Source organism: Arachis stenosperma, chromosome 3 (assembly GCF_014773155.1).
Source record: "Arachis stenosperma cultivar V10309 chromosome 3, arast.V10309.gnm1.PFL2, whole genome shotgun sequence".
Lineage (NCBI taxonomy): Eukaryota > Viridiplantae > Streptophyta > Magnoliopsida > Fabales > Fabaceae > Arachis > Arachis stenosperma.
The window spans coordinates 78,666,914-78,676,707 of record NC_080379.1 but is presented as its reverse complement, the minus strand read 5'-3'; the positions used below and the strand labels follow the sequence as shown (position 1 = coordinate 78,676,707).

Below are 9,794 nucleotides of genomic sequence, written 5' to 3'. Positions count from 1 at the left end.
CACAGAGTGCTCTAGCAAACATTGTTTCCCATATGGCACAGGGGATGTGAAAACTCACTGGGTCTCTTCTTTTTGCAGGCAATTTAGGTTGAATAAGGGCACTAAATTCCTTGTTTAACACTATAGTTTGGCCTCCTTTGAGTGAGCTTTTCCTGGGAAGAAGTTCCTTCATGTACTTGATGAATGCAGGAATTTGTTGTATGGCCTTGATGAATGGTATGTTCACATGCAGAGATGCAAACAAGTCTAGGAACCTTGAGTATATTCTCTTTCCCACAGCACCATTGAGCAGTTGGGGAAATGGTGCATAGAGCTTCAGCAACTCTTGTTGTGAGATTTCTGGTTCTTGGTGATCTCTATCCTCCTCCTCTGTTGAGTTGTCTTCAGGCTGTTGGGAGAGGTTGCTTTGCTCGTCTTCATCCTCTTGATCACTTGTAGTGACCATTTTGCAATCTTCCCATCTTACTTTCTTTGCTTCTCCTCTTGGGTTTTTCTCCGTGTCACTTGGAAAGCCATCAGTAGGTTTGGGAATCTTCTCCGCTAAGCATCCCACTTGGAATTCCAGCTTCTTGATGGTCTCTCCTTGGTTCTTAATGTTGGCTCGTACCTCTTCTTTGAACACCTTCTCTTCTTGAATCTCTTGGCATATTCCTTCAAAGGTTTCAAGCTTAGAGAGTCTGTCATCAATTGATGGTAAATTGGGATTAGAGGTGGAAAGATGAGAGGTGTTGTTGTGGGGGTGTTGATATGTCCTCTGTGTGAATTGTTGATGAGCTGCATTGTTGTTGGAGTTGTAACGTCTCTGGTCTTGGCTTTGCTCTTGCTGATTCCCCCACCCAATGTTTGGGTAGTTCCTCCATCCAGAGTTGTATGTCTTGGAGTATGGATCATAGTTCTGTCTAGGTGAATTTTCAATGTAGTTGGCTTGCTCAAGGTCCTCTTCTTCAACTTCTTCAACTTCTTCTTGGGTTGTTGATGAGGTGGTGATTGCTGCCACTTGGTTCCTTTCCATCTTCTTGGTGAGGTCAACTAACTGCTTGGTAATGAGCTTGTTTTGAGCCAGCAGAGCATCTACATTGTTTAGCTCCATTACTCCCTTAGTGTTCCCTCTTTCGGAAGCATAGAAGTAGTCATTTTCAGCTACAGTTTCAATGACATCTATGGCTTCTTCAATGGTCTTCTTCTTGTTCAAGGATCCTCCAGAGGAATGATCTACTGCCTTCTTTGATTCATATGACAAGCCTTCATAGAAGATATGCAACTGCACCCATTCATTAAACATATTTGGTGGACACCTTCTTGTTAGGTCTTTGAACCTTTCCCAAGCTTCATAAAGTGTCTCCCCATCTTGCTATCTGAATGTCTGTACTTCAGTTCTCAGCCTATTGATCCTTTACGGGGAGTAAAACCTTGCAAAAAACTTATTCACTACCTCCTCCCAATTTGTCAGGCTTTCTTTTGGGAAGGATTCGAGCCATTTGAATGCCTTGTCCCTGAGTGAGAAAGGGAACAAGAGCAACCTATAGACATCCTGGTGGACTCCATTGGACTTCACTGTGTCATAAATCCTCAAGAAGGTGGTCAAGTGTTGATTCAGATCTTCTTGAGTACCTCCTCCAAAAGAGCAATTATTCTGCACAAGAGTGATAAGCTGAGGTTTTAGCTCGAAATTGTTGGCATGTTTGGTGGACTTCTGAATGCTTCTCCCACAGTTGCCTGGGTTGGGATTGATATAAGAGCTTAACACTCTTCTATCCTCCCCAACATGATTTGCTCTACCTCCTCCCCCATGGTTATTAGCCTCTTCTTCATGTTGGTTTTCTATGTTGCCTTCCATGTTTAGTTCAAACTGTTCCTCCTCCTCTTCAGCACTGATTGCACGTTTCCCTCTTGCTTCCCTCCTTAATCTAAGGAGGGTCCTTTCTGGTTCAGAATCGAAGGAAGTTGAAGCCCCGCTTCTTCTCCCTGTCATACAACCAACAAGTACAAGCAAGTAAAAATATGTGCAGATAGTATTGTTGTCAGAATTAGTGTTAGTTTCAAACAGTTAGCGGGTTAGCAAACTGAATTGTAAATAACAAAGAAAAACGAAAGAGTAGAGGGGGAAGGGAAGAAGTTAACTAAGACAGAAAGTAAGTTACTCAAACAGAAAATTAAATCAAAAAAACAAAAATGCTCAATCTAGTAATCTTCCAATCTAATCATTGTTGATGCACAATCAATCCCCGGCAACGGCACCATAAACTTGATGCAGGTGAAAATTGTCTCTCAACAAATTTCCTTCGGCAAGTGTACCGAATTTGTCGTCAAGTAAAAACTCACAATAGAGTGAGGTCGAATCCCACAGGAATTGATTGATCAAGCAACTTTAATTAGAAGATTGTTCTAGTTGAGCAAATTCAGAATTTGGGTTGAGAGTTGCAGAAAATAAAATGGCGGGAATGTAAATGACGGAAAAGTAAATGCTAGAATTAAAGAACTGGAAGTAAATAACTAAAATTAAATTGCAGAATTGTAAATGGGAATGGGGTGTTTGCTCATGAAAATAAATGCAGAAATTAAAGAGAATGGGTGAGATCAGAATTGGGGAGTTCATTGGGCACATGAGATGTTGCAATTCTCCGGATCAAGTTCATTTTTATCTCTTCCTCAATCAATGCATTCATTGATCTCCTTGGCAATCTTAATTGATTGAATTACAATTTCTTGCAATTCAATCTCTCAAATCTTGATCAATAGCCAATTCCTTGGTGAATTGCTCATGAAAAGATAGGAAGTGTGGTCACTGATTATACCACATGCATTTCCCAAATCAAGTTTTGAGAGGATTATAGTCACATATCCATCCAAACCCAATTTGGTCCAGCATGAGAAAGCATTTCTAGCTTGATCTCTTCATTCCTCTTTCAAGGTTCAGAAGGGATCCAAGTTTGAATAGTTTCTTTTCTAAGATAACTACCCAATGGGATGAAGATCGAAAGCTTTCAAGTAAAATCAAGAGAAAAGATAGAAGAAGAATGAAGAAAACTAGTATTGATCCATCAAATTACAACAGAGCTCCCTACCCAATGAAATGGGTTTATTTGTTCATAGCTGTAAAAAATGAAAACAAAGATGGAGAATACATTCTTAACTAGAAGAGCAAAGAAAGTAAAAAATAGAGAGTAATGCTTTTCCCCCCTTTTCAGAACTCTTTTCCAACTCCCATAATAATTCAAAACTACTCCTATATATACTACTCTTCTATTCTTCTAGTTGATTCTTCAAGTCTTGGGCCTTTGGATCTTCAGTTTGGAGCAGTTCTCTTCTTCACTTGGGCTTGGTTTTACTTGCAGAGAGAAAGTGTGAAGTGGGCAGAGACTTTAGCTCAGGATGTTAGAGGTGTTAACATTCAATGAGAAAGTGGGTTCGAAAACATTAGTGTCATTCAACTTTTTCACTAACGTTTCTTACCCAAGTAAAGGCTACGTTAACTGGTGTGCGAAATTGTGATCACTACACAACTTTGCACAACTAACCAGCAAGTGCACTGGGTCGTCCAAGTAATAAACCTTACGCGAGTAAGGGTCGATCCCACGGAGATTGTTGGTATGAAGCAAGCTATGGTCACCTTGTAAATCTTAGTCAGGCAGACTCAAATGGGTATAGTGATATACGAATAAAGCATAAAGATAAAGATAGAGGTACTTATGTAATTCATTGGTAGGAACTTCAGATAAGCGTATGAAGATGCCTTCCCTTCCGTCTCTCTGCTTTCCTACTGTCTTCATCCAATCCTTCTTACTCCTTTCCATGGCAAGCTTATGTAGGGTTTCACCGTTGTCAGTGGCTACCTCCCATCCTCTCAGTGAAAATGTTCCTATGCTCTGTCACAGCATATGGCTAATCAGCTGTCGGTTCTCGGTCAGGCCGGAATAAAATCCATCGATTCTTTTGCGTCTGTCACTAACGCCCCGCCTGCTAGGAGTTTGAAGCACGTCACAGTCATTCAATCATTGAATCCTACTCAGAATACCACAGACAAGGTTAGACCTTTCGGATTCTCTTGAATGCCGCCATCAGTTCTTGCCTATACCACAAAGACTCTGATCTCACGGAATGGCTGGCTCGTTTGTCAGGCGAGCACTCGGTTGTCAGGCGATCAACCATGCATCGTGTATCAGGAATCCAAGAGATATTCACTAGAGCCTTGATTGCTTGTAGAACAAAAGTGGTTGTCAGTCACCTTGTTCATAAGTGAGAATGATGATGAGTGTCACGGATCATCACATTCATCAAGTTGAAGAACAAGTGATATCTTGGACAAAGAACAAGCGGAATTGAATAGAAGAACAATAGTAATTGCATTAATACTCGAGGTACAGCAGAGCTCCACACCTTAATCTATGGTGTGTAGAAACTTCACCGTTGAAAATACATAAGAACAAAGTGATCATTGGTTTCGGCCCCAGAGAGGGAACCAGAAGAACCAAGATGAAAATACAATAGTAAAAGGTCCTATATATAGAGAACTAGTAGCCTAGGGTGTACAGAGATGAATAAATAACATAAAAATCCACTTCCGGGCCCACTTGGTGTGTGCTTGGGCTGAGCAATGAAGCAATTTCGTGTAGAGACTCTTCTTGGAGTTAAACGCCAGCTTTTATGCCAGTTTGGGCGTTTAACTCCCATTTAGGTGCCAGTTCCGGCGTTTAACGCTGGGATTTCTGAGGGTGACTTTGAACGCCGGTTTGGGCCATCAAATCTTGGGCAAAGTATGGACTATCATATATTGCTGGAAAGCCCAGGATGTCTACTTTCCAACGCCATTGAGAGCGCGCCAATTGGGCTTCTGTAGCTCCAGAAAATCCACTTCGAGTGCAGGGAGGTCAGAATCCAACAGCATCTGCAGTCCTTTTCAGTCTCTGGATCAGATTTTTGCTCAGGTCCCTCAATTTCAGCCAGAAAATACCTGAAATCACAGAAAAACACACAAACTCATAGTAAAGTCCAGAAAAGTGAATTTTAACTAAAAACTAATAAAAATATACTAAGAACTTAACTAAAACTACTAAAAACATACTAAAAATAATGCCAAAAAGGGTACAATTTATCCGCTCATCACAACACCAAACTTAAATTGTTGCTTGTCCCCAAGCAACTAAAAATCAAATAAGATAAAAAGAAGAGAATATACTATAGACTCCAAATTATCAACGAAACTTAGCTCCAAATTAGATGAGCGGGACTAGTAGCTTTTTGCCTCCAAACAGTTTTGGCATCTCACTTTATCCTTTGAAATTCAGAATGATTGGCTTCTTTAGGAACTCAGAATCCAGATAATGTTATTGATTCACCTAGTTAAGTATGATGATTCTTGAACACAGCTACTTATTGAGTCTTGGCCGTGGCCCAAAGCACTCTGTCTTCCAGTATTACCACCGGATACATACATGCCACAGACACATAATTGGGTGAACCTTTTCAGATTGTGACTCAGCTTTGCTAAAGTCCCCAATTAGAGGTGTCCAGGGTTCTTAAGCACACTCTTTTTGCCTTGGATCACAACTTTATTTCTTTCTTTTTCTTTCTTTTTCTCTTTCTCCTCTTTTTTTTTCGTTTTTCTCCTTCTTTTTTTTTTGTATTCACTGCTTTTTCTTGCTTCAAGAATCAATTTTATGATTTTTCAGATCCTCAGTAACATGTCTCCTTTTTCATCATTCTTTCAAGAGCCAACAATTTTAACATTCATGAACAACAAATTCAAAAGACATATGCACTGTTCAATCATACATTCAGAAAACAAAAAGTATTGTCACCACATCAAACTAATTAAACTAGTTTTAAAGATGAATTCGAAATCCTGTACTTCTTGTTCTTTTGTAATAAAAACAGTTTTCTTTTAAGAAAGGTGATGGATTCATAGGACATTCATAACTTTAAGGCATAGACACTAAGACACTAATGATCATAAGACACAAACATGGATAAACATAAAGCATAATTTTGAAAAACAAGAAAATAAAGAATCAAGGAGTTTAAAGAACGGGTCCACCTCAGTGATGGCGGCTTGTTCTTCCTCTTGAAGGTCTTATGGAGTGCTTGAGCTCCTCAATGTCTCTTCCTTGTCTTTGTTGCTCCTCTCTCCTGATTCTTTGATCTTCTCTAATTTCATGGAGGAGGATGGAATGTTCTTGGTGCTCCACCCTTAGTTGTCCCATGTTGGAACTCAGTTCTCCTAGGGAGGTGTTCAGTTGCTCCCAATAGTTTTGTGGAGGAAAGTGCATCCCTTGAGGCATCTCAGGGATCTCATGATGAGTGGGGTCTCTTGTGTGCTCCATCCTTTTCTTAGTGATGGGCTTATCCTCATCAATGGGGATGTCTCCCTCTATGTCAACTCCAACTGAATAACAGAGGTGACAAATGAGATGAGGAAAGGCTAACCTTGCTAAGGTAGAGGACTTGTCCGCCACCTTATAGAGTTCTTGGGCTATAACCTCATGAACTTCCACTTCTTCTCCAATCATGATGCTATGAATCATGATGGCCCGGTCTAGAGTAACTTCGGACCGGTTGCTAGTGGGAATGATTGAGCGTTGGATAAACTCCAACCATCCTCTAGCCACGGGTTTGAGGTCATGCCTTCTCAATTGAACCGGCTTGCCTCTTGAATCTCTCTTCCATTGAGCGCCCTCTTCATAAATGTCTATGAGGACTTGGTCCAACCTTTGATCAAAGTTGATCCTTCTTCATGGCCACAACTTCATAGAAGTGGTCTTGATGCACCCTTGAGATGAACCTCTCCATCTCCCATGACTCGGAGGAGGAGGCTTTTGCCTTCCCTTTCCTCTTTCTAGAGGTTTCTCCGGCCTTGGATGCCATAAATGGTTATGGAAAAACAAAAAGCAGTGCTTTTACCACACCAAACTTAAAAGGTTTGCTCGTCCTCGAGCAAAAGAAGAAAGAAGAGAGTAGAAGAAGAAGAAATGGAGGAGATAGAGGTGGCTTTGTGGTTCGGCTTTTTTGGGTGGGTTTGGGTGGGAGAGTGGTTTGAATTTGGAATGGTGAGGTAGATGGGGTTTTATGAAGGATGGATGTGAGTGGTGGGGTTGGTGGGGATCCTGTGGGGTCCACAAATCCTGAGGTGTCAAGGAAAAGTCATCCCTGCACCAAATGGCGTTCAAAATCACGTTTTGAGCCATTTCTGGCGTTAAACGCCGGGCTGGTGCCCATTCCTGGCGTTTAACGCCAGGTTCTTGCCCTTTTCTGGCGTTTAACGCCAGTCTGGTGCCCTTTTCTGGCGTTAAACGCCCAGAATGGTGCCAGACTGGGCGTTAAACGCCCAACTGCTAGCCTCACTGGCGTTTAAACGCCAGTGGGTTCTTCCTCCAGGGTGTGCTGTTTTTCTTCCTGTTTTTCATTCTGTTTTGCTTTTTCAATTGATTTTGTGTCTTCTTATGATCATCAACCTACAAAAAACATAAAATAACAAAACGAAATAGATAAAGTATAACATTGGGTTGCCTCCCAACAAGCGCTTCTTTAGTGTCATTAGCTTGACAGAGGACTCTCATGGAGCCTCAGAAATGCTCAGAGCTATGTTGGAACCTCCCAACACCAAACTTAGAGTTTGAATGTGGGGGTTCAACACCAAACTTAGAGTTTGGTTGTGGCCTCCCAACACCAAACTTAGAGTTTGACTGTGGGGGCTCTGTTTGACTCTGATTTGAGAGAAGCTCTTCATGCTTCCTCTCCATGATGACAGAGGGATATCCTTGAGCCTTAAACACCAAGGATTCTTCATTCACTTGAATGATCAACTCTCCTCTATCAACATCAATCACAGCCTTTGCTGTGGCCAGGAAGGGTCTGCCAAGGATGATGGTTTCATCCATGCACTTCCCAGTCTCTAGGATTATGAAATCCGCAGGGATGTAATGGTTTTCAATCTTCACCAAAACATCCTCTACAAGTCCATGAGCTTGTTTTCTTGAGTTGTCTGCCATCTCTAATGAGATTCTTGCAGCTTGCACCTCAAAGATCCCTAGCTTCTCCATTACAGAGAGAGGCATGAGGTTTACACTTGACCCTAAGTCACACAGAGCCTTCTTGAAGGTCATGTTGCCTATGGTACAAGGTATTGAAAACTTCCCAGGATCTTGTCTCTTTTGAGGTAATTTCTGCCTAGACAAGTCATCCAGTTCTTTGGTGAGCAAAGGGGGTTCATCCTCCCAAGTCTCATTTCCAAATAACTTGTCATTTAGCTTCATGATTGCTCCAAGGTATTTAGCAACCTGCTCTTCAGTGACATACTCATCCTCTTCAGAGGAAGAATACTCATCAGAGCTTATGAAAGGCAGAAGTAAGTCCAATGGAATCTTTATGGTCTCATTTTGAGCCTCAGATTCCCATGGTTCCTCATTGGGGAACTCAATGGAGGTCAGTGCACGCCCATTGAGGTCTTCCTTAGTGGCGTTCACTCCCTCACCTTCCTCTCCAAATTCGGCCATGTTGATGGCCTTGCACTCTCCTTTTGGATTTTCTTCTGTGTTGCTTGGGAGAGTACTAGGAGGGTGTTCAGTAACTTTCTTGCTTAGCTGTCCCACTTGTGCCTCTAAATTCCTAATGGAGGACCGTGTTTCAGTCATGAAACTTTGAGTGGTTTTGATTAGATCAGAGACCATGGTTGCTAAATCAGAGGGGTTCTGCTTAGAATTCTCTGTCTGTTGCTGAGAAGATGATGGAAAAGGCTAGCCATTGCTAAACCTATTTCTTCCACCATTATTGTTGTTGAAACCTTGTTGAGGTCTCTCTTGATTCTTCCATGAGAAATTTGGGTGATTTCTCCATGAAGAATTATAGGTGTTTCCATAGGGTTCTCCTAGGTAATTCACCTCTTCCATTGAAGGGTTCTCAGGATCATAGGCTTCTTCTTCAGATGAAGCATCCTTAATACTGCTTGGTGCATTTTGCATTCCAGACAGACTTTGAGAGATCAAATTGACTTGTTGAGTCAATATCTTGTTCTGAGCCAGAATGGCATTCAGAGCATCAATCTCAAGAACTCCTTTCTTCTGATTAGTCCCATTGTTCACAGGATTCCTTTCAGAAGTGTACATGAATTGGTTATTTGCAACCATTTCAATTAGCTCTTGAGCTTCTGTAGGCGTCTTCTTCAAATAAAGAGATCCTCCAGCAGAGCTATCCAAAGACATCTTGGATAGTTCAAAGAGACCATCATAGAAAATACCTATGATGCTCCATTCAGAAAGCATGTCAGAAGGACATTTTCTGATCAATTGTTTGTATCTTTCCCAAGCTTCATAGAGGGATTCTCCATCCTTCTGTCTGAATGTTTGGACTTCCACTCTAAGCTTGCTCAATTTTTGAGGTGGAAAGAACTTTGCCAAGAAGGCATTGACTAGCTTTTCCCATGAGTCCAGGCTTTCTTTAGGTTGTGAGTCCAACCATGTCCTAGCTCTGTCTCTGACAGCAAAAGGGAATAGCATAAGTCTATAGACCTCAGGGTCTACCCCATTAGTCTTGACAGTGTCACAGATTTGAAAGAATTCAGCTAAAAATTGATGAGGATCTTCCAATGGAAGTCCATGAAACTTGCAATTCTGTTGCATTAGAGAAACTAATTGAGGCTTAAGCTCAAAGTTGTTTGCTCCAATGGCAGGGATAGAGATGTTTCTCCCATAGAAGTCGGGAGTAGGTGCAGTAAAGTCACCCAGCACCTTCCTTGCATTGTTTTCATTATTGTTGTTTTCGGCTGCCATGTGTGCTTCTCCTTTGAAGATTTCTGTTAGGTC

At 41.5% G+C, this 9,794-nt stretch overlaps 1 non-coding gene across 1 annotated transcript; it reads left to right on the top strand.

Moving 5' to 3' along the window:
* The first annotated feature begins 9,248 nt into the window (after positions 1-9,248).
* Positions 9,249-9,356, top strand: LOC130970879 (small nucleolar RNA R71). The gene has a single exon (XR_009082126.1). It is a non-coding gene; the product is annotated as a small nucleolar RNA R71 (small nucleolar RNA).
* Positions 9,357-9,794: the final 438 nt, after the last annotated feature.